The 20,722-nt window shown below is 51.5% G+C and overlaps 1 protein-coding gene across 3 annotated transcripts in view; it reads left to right on the plus strand.

Moving 5' to 3' along the window:
• The window catches only part of SLC66A2 (solute carrier family 66 member 2), a 54,121-nt gene that overhangs the window by 21,917 nt on the left and 11,482 nt on the right, over positions 1–20,722 (plus strand). The gene's annotated exons all lie outside the window — the stretch shown is intronic.

The raw sequence follows: 20,722 nt of genomic DNA on the forward strand, positions 1-20,722 counted from the left end.
CTTTCTTTTTTTTTTAAAGATTTTATTTATTTTTGTGAGAGAGAGCACAAGCAGGGGGAGTGGCAGGCAGAGGGAGAGGGAGAAGCAGGCTTCCCGCTGAGCAGGGACCCTGATGTGGGACTCGATCCCAGGACTCCGGGATCATGACCTGAGCTGAAGGCAGACGCTTCACCGACTGAGCCACCCAGGCACCCTTCACTGATCCTTCTGCCAGCTCAAATCTAGTGTTGAGCCTCTGTAGTGAAATTTTTATTTTAGTTCTTGTACTTTTCAATTTCTGAATTTTCATTTGGTTCTTTTTTACAATTTTTATCTTTCTACTGATTTTCTGTATGATGAGACATTGTCATTATGCCCTCCTTTACTTCTTTATGATTTCCTTTAGTTCTTTGAGCATATTTATAGTAACTTTTGGGTCATTTCTGCTAGGTCTAATGGCTGTGCCTCTTCAAAAACAATTTTGTTTCCTTTTACTTTTCTTCTGTGTATGGGCCACTTTTCCACTTCTTTGCATTTCTCAAATATTTTGTTGAAAACTGCATATTGTAAAATATTGTGGCAACTCTGGGTCCTGGATCCCCCACCCTTGTTTGGGGGGGGGGGTGGCTTGTTTGCTTATGTGTTGAGTGAGTTGGCTTGACCAGTGCAGTCTCTGAACCTCTTCTCCCCCAGACAAGGCTGTGGATCTAGCTTTCTGACTCTCCCTGGTCCCCCTGTTAAGCTTCTGGGTGGTCTGCCTCCGTTGGAGTCACACTCCCCTTAGCCTACACAAATGGCTAGTAGATGGCTCTGTTGGTTTTGATCACACCCTGGGGCATGCACTGCTTTTAAAAAGGTCCGATCCAGCAAAACCAGGCAGGGGGATCTTGAGGGCAGTCTTGACAGTTGCTGGGTCCCCAGGAGGGCTCTCCCTGGCTGTTTTTGTCTGATAAACTTTGAGCACGTCTGCTGTTGCACTTGGTGCTCTGTTGGAATGGCCGGCTTCCTCTTAATTGCTCCACCACCAAGCCCCCCGCTGTTTTTGTCAGTGCCTTAAGCTTGAACCTGCTCATGTCCTGTTGTAAGCAGAGTTACTCCTTTTAGGGAGAGTGTGCCCCACTTCTAGGACAGAACCTCTGAACCCCTGCTCCGGAGCTGGTGCCTGGGGCAGCATTGGCTTTTGTGGGGTGATGCCCCCCGCCCCGCTGTAAGTGCGTGCACTGAGGGCATTGTAGTCCCAGGTCTTCTCCGTTGGCCCCTCCCAGTGCGGGACTTCTGTCCTCTGAGCAGATTGAGGTAGGACAGTATTCTCTGCTTGCTGCGCCTGCGGGTGGAGCCTCTGTTGTGAGTGGGGGCTGGGGGAGGGGGCAGAGTGCCCTGATTTCTGCCCTTCTTGCCTGGAGTAGACTAGGAGCTGAGCTGGGGGGTGAGAAGTGCTGGGGGCCTGCTGCTTATGGGGAGAAACCATGGCCCTCTGCCAGGAACTGTGTGGTGGGGGTTTCTTGGCCGGCCCACCTGGAGTAGTGCCAGGAGTTGTGGGGACAGCAGGCCGTGTCTCAAACACTTTCTTCGGTAGATGTTTCTCCATTGCTGCATAGCCTTAGGACACTTTACAGAGATGTTACATGGTTGGTTTTTAGAAGACACAGCAGTTGTGTTGTTTTGCTGGGAGAAGGACCGTCCCATTCAGTTTTAACTGATGGGATCCCTGGTGGCCAGAGGAAGTTTCAGGCTGGGAGAGCAAGTAGCTTTTCTGGTTTTATTTATAGCTGCCTGAAGGGTGGACTTGGGGCTGTGCCTGTTCATGGCTGGTTTAGTGTTCAGGGGGTGATAGGACGTTCACCTGAATAGGTCATGTCCTCCATTCAGTTTTCAGAAGTAGCCTTAAAACTTGAACTGCAGGTGCTGCTTTGATTTGGGGAAGAACTGTTTCCCAGTGCATCTGGGTCTGAGGCTTTCTGGTGCTCTTTCTTCTGAGTCCAGCCAGGGTGCTTGTGTCCTGAGTCAGCATTGCTCAGGCACCTGTCTGCAGTTCTGTGGGCCCGACTGAGCAGCCTGCTTGTGGATGGGCAGTGCAGGGGCCTCAGACTGTGCCCTCCCGATGTCCAGTGTAGGGTGCCCCACTGAGCAGAAGTTATCAGCAAAAAAAGGCCCAGAAATCCAATAGAATAAAAGGAAAAGGCTCCTGCAATTTAGGGTGCCAAAGGCCAACCCATCACAGAGCCCAGGATGGGCTCACCTCTGGTGGGGGGTGAGCCTTGGGGGCATGGTGGGCTCCCTCAGTGACAGCATTTTTTAACAAGGGCTGGTGTTCCTGCTCACTGGTTAGTCATACTCAGCTCCCCGGGGTGCAGTGGGGCCTTTGGATCCCTGGGTCTCTCCCATCATAGCAGTGGCCTGCTGGTCTGCTGGCCTGCCTGGCAAGGGTGGTGGTGTGGGTGGACAGGGAAAGGGGTCAGTATGGTGAACCCTGGCTCTGAAGGCTGAGAAGGGCGTTTACAGTCCCTCAGCCAGATCACATTGCTGTCTTTGCTAACCCGCTGTGTCCCTGTCAGGGCAGAGTTAAAGCTGGAGTGGCCATGGAGGGCTGGGCAGAGGGGCCATACCCCACCTTTGAGGGCTGGCTGCCTCCCGACCAGCCCCTCCCTCACACCAGGAGCCCTGCAGGCCCCTGCCCTGGGCTTTCTCTGGTGGCCCCCGAGGCACCACATGCTCCCCCATGGGGCCTGGCATCCCTGTCTGCCTCGTTGGAGTGTGAGCCCTGGGACACGGGGTCGGAGATCGGGACCGTGTCCCCAGATTGAGCGGGCACTTAGCAGAGTCACATAAATGAGCAGACGTGTCTGGGGTTTGTGTGTGGGGACGGGTGGGATGGAGTGGCCAGAGCAGCCGTGTTGACAAGAGCCGGGTTTTAGTTTGAGCCAGGGTTTTGAAGGAAGGAGTGAGGGTTGTTTTGTTTTCATGGAGAGTTGATCTTTAAACATTTAAAATTTTTTTGAAAGACCACAAAGTTTTTTCTTGAGCTATTTGAGAATAAATTGCTGACTTGCTGCTTGGTGACACCCAAGTCCTCCAGTGTTGCCTCTGGAAAGCGGAATTTGAGCCTCCACAGCCACACTGCGGTGTCCCGATCAGACCAGCCTGGCACCTCTCACCTGTTTGCACGGAGGTGCAGGACGGAGTCCCTTCAGATCGCCCGTGCGGTCAGCCGTCCCAGGCTGCTCCTGTCGGGAGCCATTCCTTGTCCTGTGCTCGCAGGGGTCGGTTCCAGACCTTCGTCCTGGGGGCCCTGGGGGCCCTGGGGGCCCTGGGGCGGCTCGTCTCATGGTCCCCTGTGCTTCCGGTGCCTCTGCCAGGCGCCACGTAGCACCATATTCCTGGGTGTTGCACCAGCCCCCACGCCTCTGCCTGTGGTTTGTACCTATTTCTGGGGGATGCTTTGAAAGGATGTGAAGATCCTGTTCCTCCTCAGACTTTCATTGCATTCCTGTGTTTGATGATAACGGCAGGGATGCATGGCTTCCTGCCTCTTTCAGTGACTAAACCCCGCATCTGGTTGGCCTGCTGGTGGGTCCCTGCGTCCTGCCGTGATTCTTGGGTCCTGCCACCTCGGGATGGTCCAGGTGCATCTGGTGCAGCATCTGCCCCAGCAGCCTGGACCCTGCCCCTGGGGAAGGGGGTGCTTTTGCAGATGGAACCCCCCGGCTGGGCGTGAGCTGGGACCTGAGTAGAGGGGAGGAGCCTGGCTGGTCCCCGAGCCCCGTTGGGTCTGGTTCTCAGATGGTGCAGGTCCACTGCTGGGCTCAGGGGCTGGTGGGCTTCTTAGGAAGCAGCATGGCGAGACTGACACTGATGGAGCTAACATGTGGAGTCCAGCTACGGGGTGGGCAGGGAACAAATGGACGTGCTCCCCTAGCCACATGGATTTTGTTTGGTTGACATAGCTGACACTGAGCGCTCAGTACATGCTACACACTGTTTTAAGTCTTTTACGTGAAATTAGTTAATTTGCATGCTGGCCCATGTGGAGCATACTGAGATTCCCCCCATTTTATAGGTACGGAGACAGGCACAGAGAGGCTGGGTCGTTGGGCAGGAAGCCACTCAGCAGTAAGAGGCAGGCTGGGCCCTCCGATGGGTAGACTCACCACAGGCCAGGCTGTGTCCCCCTCTCCCCCCGTCTTCTCCCATGAGGACCCCAGCCTGTGGGAGCATCTGAGCCTCCCAGCCAACCTGTCAGCCGTGGGGCCTGGGGCTGACCACCAGATGTTAGGCTTGCTGCCCCTACCTGGCCCCCACACCTGGGGCAGAAGCTGCGCAGCAGGAGCCCAAGCCTGCGTGCGGGATGAGGAGCTGTCGGCCCAGGCGGTGGGGGCGCCCATTGGGACAGGCAGCGTGAGGGGCCGCAGTGTGACGGAAGCCAGCGGGGTGCCCGGCTTCCGGTGCAGGGGTGGGGCCTCCCTCTCTGCTCACAGCTGTTTGGTCCTGTTGCTGATGCTCTGGCCATGGCCACCACATGGCCACCACGTGAGGCATGATGTCGCCGTGGTGCTGTGGGAAGCCCTCTTGGAACCTGGGGAGTGGCCGGGCCTCAGCAGGGGCTGCCTGCCACGTGGAGTCTGGGGCTCCCGTCCCGCAGGACAGAGCTAGCAGGCCTAATCCTGAGACAGCCCCAGCTCATCTGACAGCTCGGCCCTGGCTGTGCCCACATCACGTGGCACTGTGTGCGTCGTGGACCCTGAGCCCCTCCATCTTCTGGAGGGCAGCCCTCAGTTCACAGCTTCCCCCCCGGCTTCTGGGGACCTGGGGGCAGGGCTGGCAGAGGCCAGGAGCTGCGGTCCAGCACCGACAGCTTCTGAGGGGCCGGGACAGCCGTGGTCCCCAGCACTCTCTGTGCTTCTTGGCACGGGGAGAGCCCGTGGCTGTGTGGTGAGCCACGGGGTTCACCCTGCTTTCTCCAGCAGCTTCTGGTTGTCATTGTGACCACAGGGGTAGGGAACACAGCCGGCCCTCCGCCCTCCGCCTGCAGGGCGCCAGCCTGGACCATGGGCCGCATTCTCTGGCAGCTTCTTTCCAGCAGGAAGGACTTGGCCTGAACTGGCGGGAATGGGCCACACGGGGGTGCTCGCGGGCTTCGAGGGCTGGGAGTTGGGTGTAACTTGCAGGAGCAGAAACAGCCCCAGGTTATGTAACTGTTGCATCCTTAATGGGGTCTGCAGTGTAGCCCTGATAAGGATGCGCCAGCAAGTGACCTGTGAGGTTCAGGGTCTCCCCCTCGGGGAGGGCCAGGGTCTCCGTTGCTCTTGCTCCTGGAGTGGAACGTGGACTGGTCCTTTTTAGCGGCCACCTGCCGCCGCTGATCTAGGGGTCAGGCTGCCGAGCTGGGGGGCTGCCATTCCCCCCGCAGCGGCTGGGGCAGAGCTGGGGCTGGACTTGGCCTCGCTCTCTGCCCAACCAGGCCCTCTGCAGCCCCACGATGCCCGAGGGGTGTGTGGAGAGGTTTGCAGGCCCCCCGGGGGGCACCTGGCCTTCCTCAGCTCCCCACAAAGAGATGCCAAGTGAAACCAAGTCAGTAGAACCCTGTGACAACAACAGGGCCTTCGAGTCCCTCAGCCCTTCGGAGGCCACCGTCTCCCCCCGCCTCGGGGGGGCTGGGCTGGGGGGGTCCTGCCGTCTCCCCCTGCGCCGGGGGGGCGGAGCTGGGGGGTCCTGCCATCTCCCCCTGCCCCGGGGGTGGGGCTTGGGCGGGGGTCCTGCCGACTCCCTCCGCCCCAGGGGGGCTGGGCTGGGGGGGTCCTGCTGTCTCCTCCTGCCCTGGGGCGGAGCTGGGGGAGTCCTGCCGTCTCCCCCTGCCCGGGGGGTGGGGCTCGGGGGGTCCTGCCGTCTCCCCCAGATTGGTCTGGAACTCTCCATGGCAGTTGCCAACAAACACCTTTTCTCTTTGAAATGTGACTTCATGATCTGAGAGTATGAAGAAGTTAATACATGGAGATTGATGGGGGCTGTTTTTTTTTTTTAAAGATTTATTTATTTGAGAGAACGCGCGGGTGCAAGGGCAGGGGGAGAGAGAATCTCCAGCAGACTCCCTGCTGAGTGTGGAGCCCCATACAGGGGGCTCGATCCCACCACCCTGAGATCATGACCTGAGCTGACCGACTGCGCGCCCCCAGGCACCCTGGGACTGTTTTTAAAAAACAGTTGTATGGACATACAGTTTATCTGCAACAAAATGCACCATTTTAGGTGGGCATGCTCTTTGAGGGTAGTGACTGGGGGCGCACTGGGGGTGCCTGCTCCTCACGTGTGATCCGGTCCCCTCTTGGGGAGTGGAGACCGGGAAGCGCCAAGCCAGGGGCGCAGCTTGAAGATTCCCTGCAGGTATATTTGGGGTATCTGCGTGAGAGTGCTGGCGTTCCCTCGTTAAGAAAAGCATCAGGGCGGCTCCTCTTTCTTATCTGCCAGTGAAGAGTTGGGATTCGAGGTTCTTGGGGTCCTGTCCAGTGTGAGGGACTGTAATGCCCACGTGGCGGGCCAGAAGGCCCCAGGCAGGAAGACTTACAGCCTGGACAGTGGCCGTCTTCCTTGCAGAGGCTCAGGCACGGACCGCCCTCCTCATCCTTGTCTGGGACCCTCTGGACCCTGTGGTAAGGGACATCCGCCTGCGCTGCACCCGCCCAGCGCCCAGGGGCCCCCCAGATGGTGGGCCAGTCTGTTGCCTGGTAGCTGGGTGCCGTGTGCGCGTCTGCTCGGAGAGGCAGGTGTGTGGGCGCGAACCCACAGTTCACCATGAGGCCTGGGTCGGCTGCGCTTGGTCTGTTCCCACGGTTGACCTTCACGGGGCCTGTGGGGGCGGCATGGGCACTGTCAGCCTGAGGCTCAGGGAGGCTCCCACAGCTGGGGTGGTGGCGCTGTCCACCGGACTCCAAGCCGCAGTGTCTCATCCTTGGACCTGTGGAGGCAGCACTGCACGATGGTCTGGGTTCAGATCTTGTGCCTCGCGTCCAGCCCATGGCTCTGTCTCAGTACCCCCAGTATTTGGGTTGATGGGTTGGGTGCTGACATAAAGAGCTCTCTGAAGAGGGAGGCATCTACAGATGAGCCTCCTGGACACAGGGAGAGAGGTGAGGGGCTCCAGCCGAGAGAGGTGGGGCAAGGGGGCTGCAGGTCACCAGACGCGGCCCCAGCCCCTGGCCGACCAGTGGGATGATTGAGAGCCCTCGTGGGCATGAGGCCGTCCTGGGTCTCGGCACCCCAAGGGGCATCAGGCATAGTCAGCCCTGCTGCGGGGCCTGTTTGTCCTTTAGAACGAAGGTGGTCAGTGATGATCCCCAGATGACACCATGGTGTGTGTGGGGCCCCCTCTCTCCCTTGAGAAAGGGGGTACCCCATCTGATGGGGCATGGAGGAGCATGGGGTCAACGCCTGTCAGGGACTGGCCATGACCCCAGCAGCAGGAGCTTCTTCCCAGACCACCTGTTCACGTGGGGCTGGCTCGGGGGGACCCTGGCTGTCCCCTGGGGGCATGGCCATGTCTGTGGGTCTGCGGAGTCTATGGTGAGGAGAGGGCACAGGTGAACAGGACTTCCCTGTGGGGAAGGGGTTAGGAAGACAGTAGAAAGGACTAGAGTTTGCTGTTTGGAAAACCTCATGGGTTCAAGAGTCAGCAGAAGGAAAAAGGAGCCTAGGGGTTTCCTTCTACCTTTTAGATCCTCAGCGGTGGGAGCGGCCACCTCACAGGGCAGGTTCCTGCAGTGACTCTGGGCCAGTTCTGGTTACCAGTGTGCTTCCATCGTCCACGTGACCATCTGAGCTTTGGAGGGGTCTGTTCCTTCAGTTGGACAGAACTGGCCCTGATTCCAGAGCCCTCAGAAAATAGCTCTGTGCCTTCGCCATGCTTGATGGATGGTGGTTAGAGTCAGTCCCCGAGAACCCTTCTCTAACCAGACCTCCTGCCTCAGAGAAATGGGGTTGGGGGACAGAGAGGGGGCTGGGAGACAGAGGGGGTCTGGGGGACAGGGCTTGCTGGGGATGGGGTGGCTGGGGGACAGAGAGGGACGGGACCAGGGGACAGAGAAGGGATTGGGGGGCAGAGAGAGGGCTGGGGTCGGGGGAAGGGAAGAGAGGAGTGGGGAGACAGGTGGTGGTGGGGGCTCACCCTGGGTGAGGATGGGGAGGTGGTCTGGAGTGGCTGAATCATGTAGTTTATGGGGGATGTGGGGTGGGGGTGAGGCTAGACAGTTAAGGAGAAGGTTTACCACTCAGCGTACAGACCTGTTTTGCAGGTGGGGTGCCCTAGTGTCCTCATGGCCCCTTCGGGCTCTGTTCTCCCGTCTCCCAGGCTGAGTGCCCGATTGGGGGTGCGGCTGTGTGTTCACGTCTGAAGCCAGCATTATGATGTTCTTGCTGCTCCTGACTCATAAACTCCCTCAAAGTCCCTGCTCTTTTCACATGCGGCTGCTCAGCATCCTCTTAGAAGGACCAAATCTCTTATAGACCCTTTGGAGCATAAAAGTGCCATCTGATCAGAAATTGGGTCTTTCTTGCCCACTGGGGGACAGTCTCCTGGTGCAGATTCCCTGTGCACATTCCCCAGATGGTAAAATCGCTTCTTAATCCAAGAGGCAGTGGACTGAGTATGAGGTCTTGGGGGGCTGGTGGCAACGGAAGGAGTTTTCAAATCCAGGGAAGCCAGTGCCTTCTGACAAGTAGGGATTTCGGGATGTAAATGATGAGGAAGCTGAAGGGATTGCTCCTAGCGGCCCGTTCTCCTCTAAGAGGCGATTAAAGAGCAGGAAGAGCTGAAAGTGGCCGGGAGGGGTCTGGTCATTCCCCCCAGTGCTGGAAACATCTGTTCAGAACTAAATGCCTCGTTTTCAAGTCTTTTTTTTTTTAAAAAAAGATTTTATTTATTTGACAGAGACACAGGGAGAAGCAGGCTTCCTGCTGAGCAGGGAGCCTGATGCAGGACTTGATCCCAGGACTCTGGGATCATGGCCTGAGCCGAAGGCAGACGCTTAACGACTGAGCCACCCAGGCGCCCTCATTTTCAAGTCTTGTCTGGAAAACACACCACGTCTGAGTTTGGTGGGCGGGTTGTGAAAATCCTGAGGAGATGCAAGTTCGGTTGACACTGTAGCTAATCTCGGGCGTCCCTCCTGTGTCCTCACCCTTCTGTTCCTGGAGCGTCACCTCCTTACACACCCAGCTGCACCTCTCCGGGGCACTGCCTGGGGGGGCAGGTGTCACCCAGGCGCTCCTGAGGAGTGGGGGTCCCCTCCCCGTGCCTGGGTATAGCGCCAGTGTTTCTGGGAGGGAAGCCAGACTCTCTGGTCTCCTAGTGTATTTTAAAAATATTTAATGAAAAATCTTCTGACATAGGAATCTCTCAGAAGCATAGAAGAAGTTTGTTTCTATCTGACGCCGATCAGAAATCTGTACTTTTTATTAAGCGTCTTCTGTGGCCTTTTTCTGACTAAACTGCAAATCTCATTTCATGCCTTCTGTATTTATCCAGTATTATCCTCAGCTGGCATTTTTCCATATATAATTCCCACTTTTCTTTCCCTATTGCTTTATTTAATACTTTTTTTTAAAAGATTTTATATATTTATTTGACAGAGAGAGAGAGATCACAAGCATGGGGAGCGGCAGGCAGAGGGAGAAGCAGGCTCCCTGCAGAGCAAGGAGCCCGAGGCGGGGCTCGATCCCAGGACCCTGGAATCATGGCCTGAGCTGAAGGCAGCGGCTTAACCAACTGAGCCACCCAGGCGCCCCTCCCTACTGCTTAATTTAATGCAGCGTATCAGAACAGATGATGGGTGGATGGGTTGCTGGATTTATTTTAAATTGCCCAGGAAAGAAATGACAGCACCTTATACTTGAAGTTTAAGAGAAGCATTTTTAACTTCATCATTAGAAAGTAGACTTATTAAAGTGGGTATTTATGTCTGTATCTCTCTCTGTAAAACATCATATACATTGAAACTATTTTGTTGTATTACATATTAAATTTGTTTTTTGAGATGAAATTCACATACCATAAAATTTATCCTTGATATCTTTTTGAGATAAAATTTGCATCAAATTCACCATTTTAATCACCTTATATAGTTCAGTGGTTTTTAGTATATTCACAATGTTGTATAATCATCACCACTATCCAATTACAGAACACTATCCAATTATTTCTTGGGGCGCCTTGCTGGCTTAGTCAGAAGAGCATGAGACTCTTGGGGTCATGAGTTCAAGCCCCATGTTAGGTGTAGAGATTATTTACATTAAAAAATGTTTAATTACAGAACATTTCCATCTCCCCAAAAAGAAACCCTATACCTCCCAGTTTCTCCATTACCCCAACCCTGGGAAACGACTTATCTATGTTCTGTCTCTGGCTTTGCTTATTCTGGACATTTCCATAAGGGAGTAATCAGTATGTGGCTTCTTCCACTCAGCATAGTGTTTTCCAGATTTATCTGTGCTGTGGTGGCCGTCAGTGCCTTATTCCTTTCCAAGGCCACATGATCCTCCATGATACGGATATACCACGTTTTGCTTATCCCTTTATCCATCGATGGACATTTGGAATGTTTCTACCTTCATGAATAATATAGCTGTGAATATTCGTGTACAAGTATTTATACGACATATGTTTTCAGTTCTTTAGGGACATATGTGGGAGTGGGATCGCTGGTCGTATAGTAACTCCACGTAAACATTGAGGCACTCCAGACTGTTTTCCAAAGTGCACCATTCTGCATCCCTACCAGCTGCACATCCAGTTTCCAATTTCTCCACATCCTCACCCAACTTTTTATTGTCTTTTTGCTCACCATAATAGTAGCTGCGAAGTGGGATCTCAGTGTGGTTGTGATTTGCATTTCCCTAATGACTGGTAATGTTGAGCATCTTTTCATGTGCTTCTTGGTCATTTGTGTGTCTTTGGAAAAGTGTCTGTTCAGGTTCCTTGCCTATTTTTTAATCGGGTTGTCATTTTATTGTAAATCATATATATTCAAAAGGAATATTGCTTCTTCAACTGTCCCAGGGATTCTAAATGATGCTTATTTTGTGGATTATTAAAAGTTAGTGTTTAGTTTCTCTTGGCACTGTGTGTTAGGAGAGGGACCTGGACGTGTGTCTTTTTCCCTGCAGTGGCCTCAGGATAACTGCCTCAGGACTGGCTTGGTGTGGGGAGGAGTCAGGTGGTGGAGACCAACCAAGTCCGTGGGACCCCTAACGGGCCACTCTCTGGGGTCCCCTGATTCTGGCCATCACATTGAGGAGGTGCTGAGGACATGTCCCCAGGGGTGGGGGGGTTGCTTGACTTCTGGAGTGCAGAAGGCAGAGGCAGTGGAGGAGGGGACCTGGAGGGTCTGACCTCAGGTCCCTCATTGGGGAGCTGGGCCCAGGGGCCTGTGAGCTCCAGAGCTTGGCACGCTGGTGCATGCCCACTTCTTTGCACTTTGCTGAGCTTCAGCCCAGGAGGGGCTGACGCTGTGGCAGCCTGACTTTTGGCTTGGCACTGCGGGGCTGTGTCCTGTGCCCACGATCGTGGCCCACGTGGGGCAGCTCCTTACCACTGTGCAGTTTGTGGGTTTGCAGGGCACGAGGCTGTGATGAGAAGCTAGTCCTGGCCTTGGGCTGGGCAGGCTTGTCCTGCAGGTGGTGGGGAGGTCAGGTTGGAGTGTGCGCACTGTGCAGGGAATGCTGGGTTTTGAGGCAGACTGCACAGGTTTGCGGGGTGCAGTCCTCATCACCCTGCTCTCCTCATCACCGCTTCCCTTTGTGCAATTTTTAGGATTCTTCCAGGCTTGATCTGTTTGTTTTTTCAATGACATTCAAAAGAATATTTGTCATATATTCTTGGGTAAAATACTGTCCTTGGGTTGCTTCTGTCATGGACGGAAGTTAGATCCTTTCTTCCCTTTAGGTGGTGACCTCCCCCGGGCAAAGTAAAGCAATCCTGTTGGGGGGGGGTATAAATCTGGGAAAGTTGGACTCAGAGGAGCTGAGGATGGGCTGAACTCTGTGAAAACCTTCAGAGCTGCAGTTCTGTTTAGAATTGGGACTTTATGGAAATCCAGCCTTAATTTACCAACAGGAGACTGCTAGGTCACTAATGTGTTGATGTTTTCCTGGTTAAAAACATCCATTCTTGGGAGAATCCAGGATGAATCCGTAGTATTTGGTGTTCTGCGCTGATGTACAGCCCAGGTGCTGTTTGCAGAGACTTGTCACTGGTGAGGATTGTCCCGTAGGGTCCCTCTGTCCATGTGCCCCTGTGGACCCCGGGAGCGAACGCTTCTCTGCTTCTCCATGTGGGACAGTCACTTCCTACACCGGGAAAGGACGTGGGCAGTTACGAGTGGAGGCCTCCCCTCCAGAATTTCTTGTCGGGAAAGAATAGGAAGAAGGGTGCTAGGCAGGCACAGGGAGTTTGGTGGTGGGCATGGTGTCACAGGTGGTGGTGTCCTCGGGGCCAGGGGCCACATGTGGCTTCTGCTCAGGTGTCCCTGTTGGCGTGGTCTGTGGACACGCTTTTCACAGTGTTGTGCCCCGCCCCGGACCCCGCAGAGGTCTGTGTCGCTTGGAGGACCTCCCGCCTTATCAAAGGGGACGTGAGTTCGGCCATGGAGCTCCCCCCAATAACTTCAGAGACTCAGGAAATGGAAGTAGCATCTCCCCACAGGAAAGATGGGGTCCCCAGTATGCGGGAGGACAAGGAATGTGTGAGCCGAGGGGGTCTGACGAGGGTTGTGTCCCACAGGAATGGGTGTCTGTCCTGTGGTCTGGGGAGTGTGGGCTCCTGAGAGCCTGGGGTGGTGAGAGAGCAGCAAACGTGCCCTCATGGTGGGAACAGGGCTCTGGGGCAGACCTGGAGCTCGGCAGCTCCCGAGGCCGGACCAGGAGAGTGGGGAAGCTCACGTGATGGGGTGCGTGTGGGGTGTGTGGGGGTGATGGCCAACCCAGACAGAGCGCCCACGGGCTCCGCTGCAGGGGGAGGCATGTCCCTCCAGCCACCCGAGGGGGTCAGGCCCCGGAACCTGGTTCTCAGCTGGGAGGGGGCTCTTGTCTGCTTTTGGGGAAGCTTCAGGTACAACTGCCATCCTGTGTAGTCGACCCCAGACACAGCTCGGGAACCTGCAGTCTGGTGGTGTGGATGGTGCCCGAGGTGGCTCCCGAGCACTGGGGGGCCCTTCTCCCCACTGTGTGGCTCCGTCACTCCCTGGTCCCTTCGGGCCGCACAACGTTATTGAGACAGAATCATCACGCCGCGAGCACGTGTTCAAGTGTGCTTAGGTTTAGATAAGTTTTGATGTGTGCACCGTGAAACCTCCCCCCGTGCAACCTGAGACCCCGAACATGCCTGTCCCCTCCACGGGTTCCCTCTGCCACCCCAACCTGCCTCCCCCAGCAGGCACCCACTAATCCGCTTTCCATCTGCACGTCCATTTGCATTTACTAGACTTCGGCGCAAACGGAATCGTACAGTGTGTCCTCTGTTTCGTCTGCTTCTTCCACGCAGCAGAATCGTTTTGACGTGTCCGAGTTGTAGCATGAATCAGTGGTCCGTTCCGTGTTGGTGTGGGGTGGTATTGCATCACACAGCTGTACCACGGTTTTTGCTTGTTTGCTGGTGGATGGACATTCGGGTACAGATAAAGCTGCTCTGAACATTTGTGTGCAGGTCTTCATAAGAACGTATGCTTTCTTTTCCCGAGTGTATACGTAGGAGTGGACTGCCTGGATCCGATGGTAAGTGTGTTCGACTTCCTCAGCGTCCGCTGTCTCTCCGAGTGCCGTTCCACAGCGCATCCCCCGGCCGCGTGCGGGTTCCTGGTTCCGCACCCTCCTCCACACCGTGTCTGACATTTCTTTGTTTGTAGTCATTTGAGGTATGTGGTGTTCATCTCACTAGTGATGATGTTGAGCACCTTCTCCTGTGCCCATCTGTCCCCTGTGTATCTTCATTGGTGCAGTGTCTAAATCTGGCAGTTTGAACATTTTTCTTACTGAGTTTTGAGGGTTTGTTTTTTAACATTTTGGATATAGGTTGTATATCAGGTGTGTGATTGGCAATATTTTCTCCCTGTTTGTGGTTTGTCTTTTTATTCCCTTAAAATTATCTTTTGACAAGCAGAGTTTTTAATTTTTATGAAGTCCACTTTATCGATTTGTTCTTTTATGTGTTATGCTTTTGATGTCATATCAGAAATCTTCGTATAACTGTAGTTTTTATGTTTTATGTTTAGATCTGTGATCCATTTTGAGTTGCTTTTTGTTGATGATGTGAGGTATGGATACAACTTTGTTTTTGCATAGGGTTGTCCAAAGGTTGTCTTTTCTCCACTAAATTGCCTTTGTGTGCTTATCAAAGATCAGCGTCTGGCAGGGGTGGGGGACGGACTCTGTTCTCTTGCCTTGATTTCTCCATCCCTGGGCTAGCCCCACACTGTCATGGTGACTGTAGCTTGGTAATAAGTCTTGGAATCAGGTTGTGTCAGTCTTCCTACTTTGTTCTAGATTCTGTGCATTTCTATATGAATTTTAGAATCAGCCTGTCAGTTTCTACAAAAAAACATGCTAGGATTTTGATTGGGATCATCTTGAATCTTAGATTGATTTGGGGAAAATCGACATCTTCGTAATTACTCAGAAAGTGTTCACACAGCAGGCTTGTAACTGTGGTGCTCAGAAAGCCCCACTTGCAAAGTTGGCCCCGGGCTGGCATCTGGGATTTTTAGGAGACTTGCCTCCTTCCTGTAATGGGGAAAGTGGCTCTCTGTACCTAGACTGTGGGTATGACGTGGTAGGTGCTGGACACCTGCTTCCTTTCTGGAAGTTTGGAATTTTGATATGTGCCAGGCAGAGTGTCTGCGTGACCTGGTCCCAATAAAAACTCTGGGCTTTGAGTCTCTAATGAGCTTCCTTGGTTGAGAACATGTCACATGTTGTCAGTAATTTGTTGCTGGAGGAATTAAGTCCTTCTAGAAAAATCATCAGACCCGGGGGTGGTCTGGGAACTCCTACACAAACCGTCGAGACTTCAGGCACATGAGCACCATGTGTGTCTTCCTCAGTTTCCCTGTGTGCTGGTCTTGCACGTTGTCAGATTTATCCCTAAGTGTTTCCTACTCTGTGATGGTATCCTACATGGTATTGCCTTTTGATTTCACTTTCTGATTGGTCATCGCTAGTATGTAAAAATGCAACTGATTTTTGTATATTGATCTTACAGTCTGCAACCTTGCTGAACTAATGGGTTTTAGTGGATTCCTTCAGTATTTTATAAATACGATCGTGATCCGTGTCACCTGCAGACAGAGATAGCTCTCCTTCTTCCTTCCCAGACAGGATGTCTTTCATTCTTTTCTCTTGCTTAGTTGCCATGATGAACGTCTGGTGTGGTGTTGAGCCGAAGGCGGCGAGCACACTTGCCGTGTCCCTGAGCCCAGGGAAGAGCATTGAGTGCATCACCATGAGCATGGTGTTAGCCGCAGGGTTTTTTGTTATCTTTTTTCCTCAGGTTGGGGAAGTTGCCTTTTATTCTTCAGCTGTTAATCAGGACTGCATGTTGAATTTTGTCAATGCTTTTTCTTCATCTGTTGAGATGACCATATGTTTTTCTTTTTTAGTTTAATATGATAGAGTGCATTACATTGATCGATTTATGGACGTTAACACAGCGTTGCGCTCCTGGGATAAACTCTGCTTGGCTATGATGTACTCACCCGTTTATATGTTGTGGGATTTTATTTGCTGCAGCGTGTTCGGAGTTTTTACATCTGTGTTCATGCGTGCTGTAGGTCTGTAGTTTGCTTGTAATGCCTTTATTTGGTTTTGGTGTCAGAGTAATGCTGGCTTCATGGAATGAGTTGGGAATTACTCCATATTTTTCAATGTACTAGATGAGTTTGGGGGGAATTGTTATTTCTTCCTCGAATATTTGTTAGTGTTCCCCAGTGAAGCTGTCTGTTCCTGGAGTTATCTTTGTGGGAAGTTTTTAATTCACATTCACCTTCTTGATGGATATATGCTTATTTGTTTTATCTATTTCATCTTGAGTCATTTACAGCTTCTCTTTTTTCCTAATCATTCTGGCTAGAGATGGTTGATCTAGCTTTGGTTTCATTGATTTTCTCTTTTTTTCTGTTTTCTGTATATTGGTTTCTGTTATCCTTCTTACTTCCTTTTATCTATTTACTTGGGGTTTAAAGATTGATTGATTTTTTTTTTAGAAAGAGCGTGAGTGGGAGGGACAGAGGGAGAGAGAATCTCATGCAGAGTCCCTGCTGAGTGCAGAGCCTGACGCGGGGCTTGATCGCAGGACCCTGGGATCACGACCCGAGCCGAAACCAAGAGTCGGACGCTCCCCTGCCTGAGCCGTCCCAGTGTCCCTTTACTGTGCGTTTAACTTGTTCTTCCCCTCACGCCCGGCACGCTTGCTTCTAGCGCAGACGTCGCGGGGTAGGCTGCAAGTCTTCCCACAGTGGTGCATTTGGCTTGTATGTTGCTTTTTTGTTTCATTCGGTTCAAAATACTTTCTAATTTCTTTGCTAATTTTAATTTTTCTTTTTCTGTATCCATTCATGGGCATTTGCTGTGGGGTTTACAGTGGTCGTCTTTCCCCTCGTCCGCCCTCAGGGGACGTCCGGCCACCTGTGTGTGCCAGGGGTGGGTCCGCTCGCCCCTCCTGTCTCAGCGATTGATCGATCGTTTGGCACATGCAGCTTTGCATATGCTGAACGCCTACTGTTTTGTTCTTATTTTGGTCTGACAGTCACTTATTAAAGAGATTTAAATTATAAGAAAAAAATCGTATACATTTTCCCACTTAGTTACCATATCTTAGCCAAAGATGTTAGATCCGTATTTCCATCTGGTTCCTGAAGGACTTCCTTTAACATTTCTGGCAGCACGAGTCTCTGGTGATGGATTTTTTAAGCTTTGAAATGTAAAAAAAGTCTTTATCACCCACCTTCATGTTGGAAGATACTTTCACGAGGTGTAAATTCTAAGCTGACGGGTTTTCTTCCGGTCCGTTTGAGATACTGCTCCCATGCTGCCTGGGCTGCCCTTGGTGAGCAGCCTGACGTCACTGCTCTTTGTTCCTCTGCACATAATCTCTCTTTTTTTCTTGCCGCCTTTCTCATTTTCTTTTTTTAAGATTTTATTTATTTATTTGACAGAGAGAGACACAGCGAGAGAGGTAACACGAGCAGGGGAAGTGGGAGAAGGAGAAGCAGGCTCCCCGGCTGAGCAGGGAGCCTGATGCGGGGTCGATCCCAGGACCCTGGGATCACGACCTGAGCTGAAGGCAGACGCTTAATGACTGAGCCACCCAGGCGCTCCTCATTTTCTTTTTATTACTAGTTTTGAGAAGTGTGATTATGATGTGCCCTGATGTGGTTTTCTTCATGTTTCTTGTGCTTGGGGTCCATTGTGCTTCTTACATTTATGACTTAAAGTTTTTGTAAAACTTCGGAAAATTTTGGCCCTTCTTTTCTTCAACAATCTTGGCCCTTTTTTTCTGCCCTCCCCCACCCCAAAATTCAGGGACTCCAAACCACACATATATGCCCTTTGAAGTTGTCCCACAGCTTATTAATGCTCTGTTGATTAAAAAAATTCTCTTTTCTACCGTATCTTGCAGCTTCTCTTCCTCTGTCTTCAGGTTTCCTAGTCTTTTCTTCTTTGTCTAATCTGATGTTAATCCCATCCATATATATTTCATCTCAGGTGTTGTAATTTTTATCCCCAGATGGGTTTTTTTTGGCAGGGGGGTAGGTCTTTTTTTTTTTTATAAAGATTTTATTTATTTATTTGACAGAAAGAGACACAGCGAGAGAGGGAACACAAGCAGGGGGAGTGGGAGAGGGAGAAGCAGGCTTCCTACAGAGCAGGGAACCCGATGCGGGGCTTGATCCCAGGACCCCGGGATCATGACCTGAGCCAGAGGCAGATGCCCAACGACTGAGCCACCCAGGCGCCCCTTACTTTTTTTTTTTTTTTAACATTTAAGATCTACTCTCTTTACACCTTTCTTTTTTTTTTTTTTAAAGTAAACTCTGTACCCAAAGTGGGGCCTGAACTCACAAGCCCAAGATCAAGAGCCGCACGCTCCATGAACTGAGCCAGCCAGGTGCCCCAGCCACTTCCAAGTGTATAACATAGCACTGTTAATTATAGTTCCCATTCTGTACATTAGATCCCAGAACTTATTCATCATACGGCTGGAAGTTGGTGCCCGACACCTCCCCCACCCCCAGTCCTGGCAACCACCATTCTACTCTTGTTTCTGTAAGTTTGTCATTTTGGATTCCACATAGAAGTGAGAACATACAGTACTTGTCCTTCTCTGACTGATTTTACTTAGCATAACGTCCTCAAGATCCATCTGTATTGGCATAAAAGGCACGATTTCTGTCCCCACCCCCCTTTTTAATGGCTGAACATTGTGTTATATACAGCAAGTTTTCTTTTATCCATCCGTCTCTCGATGGTCACTTAGGCTGTTTCCATGTCTTGGCTATTGTGAGTAATGCTGCAGTGAGCATGGGGTGCAGATACCACTTCAAGATAGTGATTTCATTTCCTTCGGCTATATTCTAGAAGTGGAATTGCTAGATCATGTGGTAGCTCTATTTTTAATTTTTTGAGGAACCTCCATGCTGTTTTCCATAATGGCTGCACCCGTTTGCATTCCCACCAACAGCACTCAAGGTTCTCTTTCTCCACGTCGTCAACACTTGCTGTTTCTTGTCCTCTTGAGTTTAGCCATTCTGACAGGTGTGAGGTGACATCTCATCGTGGTTTTGATCTGCATTTCCCTGATGATGATGAGTGATGTTGAGCATCTTCTCATGTGTCTGTTGGCCGTTTGTATGTCTGCTTTGGAAAAAGACCTAATCTAGTCCTGTGACCATTTTTTAATTCGATTGGCTTTTTTTGCCTTTGAGTTGTATGAATTTCATATATATTTTGGATATAAACCTGTAGTAAGAGTGACAGTTTGCAAATGTTTTCTCCCACTCCGTAAGTCTCCTTTTCATTTTGCTGGTTGTTTTTGCTGTGCAGATGCCTTTCAGTTTGATGTAATTCCAATCATTTATTTTTGCTTTGGTTGCTTGCACTTTTGGTGTCATATCCAAAAAATTGTTGCCAAGACCAATAATGTCAAAGAGCTTTTTTTCCCTAGGAACACAGAAGTTTAAAATTTTGATGTCATCCAATTTATCTATTTTTCCTTTTGTTGCCTTGCTTTTGTTGTCACACCTAAGAAACCATTGACAAATCCAACATCCTGAAGCTTTTTCCCTCTATATTTTCTCCTAAGAGTTTTATCTCTCATGTTTAGGTCTTTGATCCATTTTGAATTAATTTTTGTATATGCTAAGGTAAGGGTTTAGCCTCAGTCTTTTCTCAGAAACTTTTGGTAAGGGTTTTCTTTTAGTCATTTGTTAATTGACTTGCTCCTTGAGAACCTAAAATAGAAAGGCTTCCGACAGATTGACCTTGGGCCTTGTTTCCTAAGGCCCCCTGGACCCTCACCTGGTATCCTCAGCTCATCCCCGTCCTGGCCCAAGTTCTCAGCTCTGACCATGTTCTCTCCCCTCCTCAGGCACAAAGGCAGGAACTTCAGCCAGGTCTGAGATTCGTTCCCTTGCTGTATCCTTTCATGATTACATGTTCTCTGTAAGGAATACCTCAGTGTTTGCCCCCAGCTCTGTGTGCCGGGCTCCCCTGCACACTCAGGCCACCACCATGTTGCAGCTGGGGTTTGTTCATGAAGCACAGCTGGCTCATACCCTGCCCTGCTGTGGGAAGTGTTGTCATGCCTGCAGAATGTGTTCATCCCTCCTCTGGCCCTCCTGCCTGCATTCCCCCTTTCTGGCTCAGACTTTGGGCTGTGTTCTCATATGGAGTGAGGGAGTGGAGCTAGAAGGGAGGGCCCAGGGCTGGGAGGACAGGCACATGTGTGCAGGTTGAATATTCCCCTTAGGGTACTTCCCGGCCCCTGGATGGCCAGCCCCCCCACCCCCCACCGTTGCCCATGCCTGCAGCCCTGGCGGGGTGCCCTGGCTCCAGACCCTGCCAGTCTAAGGGCCAGGCCAGTCTTGGGGCATATCATGCCCCCTCATGTTCTCTCTGTATTTGTCCCCATTTTCCTGACCTTCCCTGAAGCCACTTCTGTCCCCAGGACCTCCCTTGTTTATCTGCCAAAGCCCAGGAACTTCATATAGTTTGCTGATTCGTGAGTGCTTAGAGTTTGGTTTCCACAGGACACATCTGTCGAGCAAACGATAACGTTCCATCAACAAAGTGTGTAGTGATGATAAGTACATACCTTTATTGGGCCCTTATTATGGGCTGGGCACTTTATAGGGTTCATAAGATTAACTCGTGTAACTATTACAACAACCGTAGGAGGTAGGTTATGTTATTCCTCTTTTATATCCAAAGAAATGGAGACACGTGGTTAACTAATGCAGTTGTGGAGGGAAGGAGTGAGGATTCTACCCAGAAAAGAGATTTCAGAGGCTCCAGTACAATCCCTGCACTGTATCATAGTGGATTTAATGATTTTAGCATCTCTACATTGAATCCGTATCTGTATCAAGGTTCCCTCACAAGTGCCTTTGTCAAGAGCATATGGAGCCCCACAGCCCATATCTATCTTCTGCATATTGACCTTGACCTCCTCACTCAGTTCACCTTCTCTCCTCATGCTGACCTTGACCTC

The sequence above is a fragment of the Mirounga leonina genome, unplaced genomic scaffold (assembly GCF_011800145.1).
Source record: "Mirounga leonina isolate KUSES-001 unplaced genomic scaffold, KU_Mleo_1.0 Mir_93, whole genome shotgun sequence".
NCBI classification, from domain to species: domain Eukaryota; kingdom Metazoa; phylum Chordata; class Mammalia; order Carnivora; family Phocidae; genus Mirounga; species Mirounga leonina.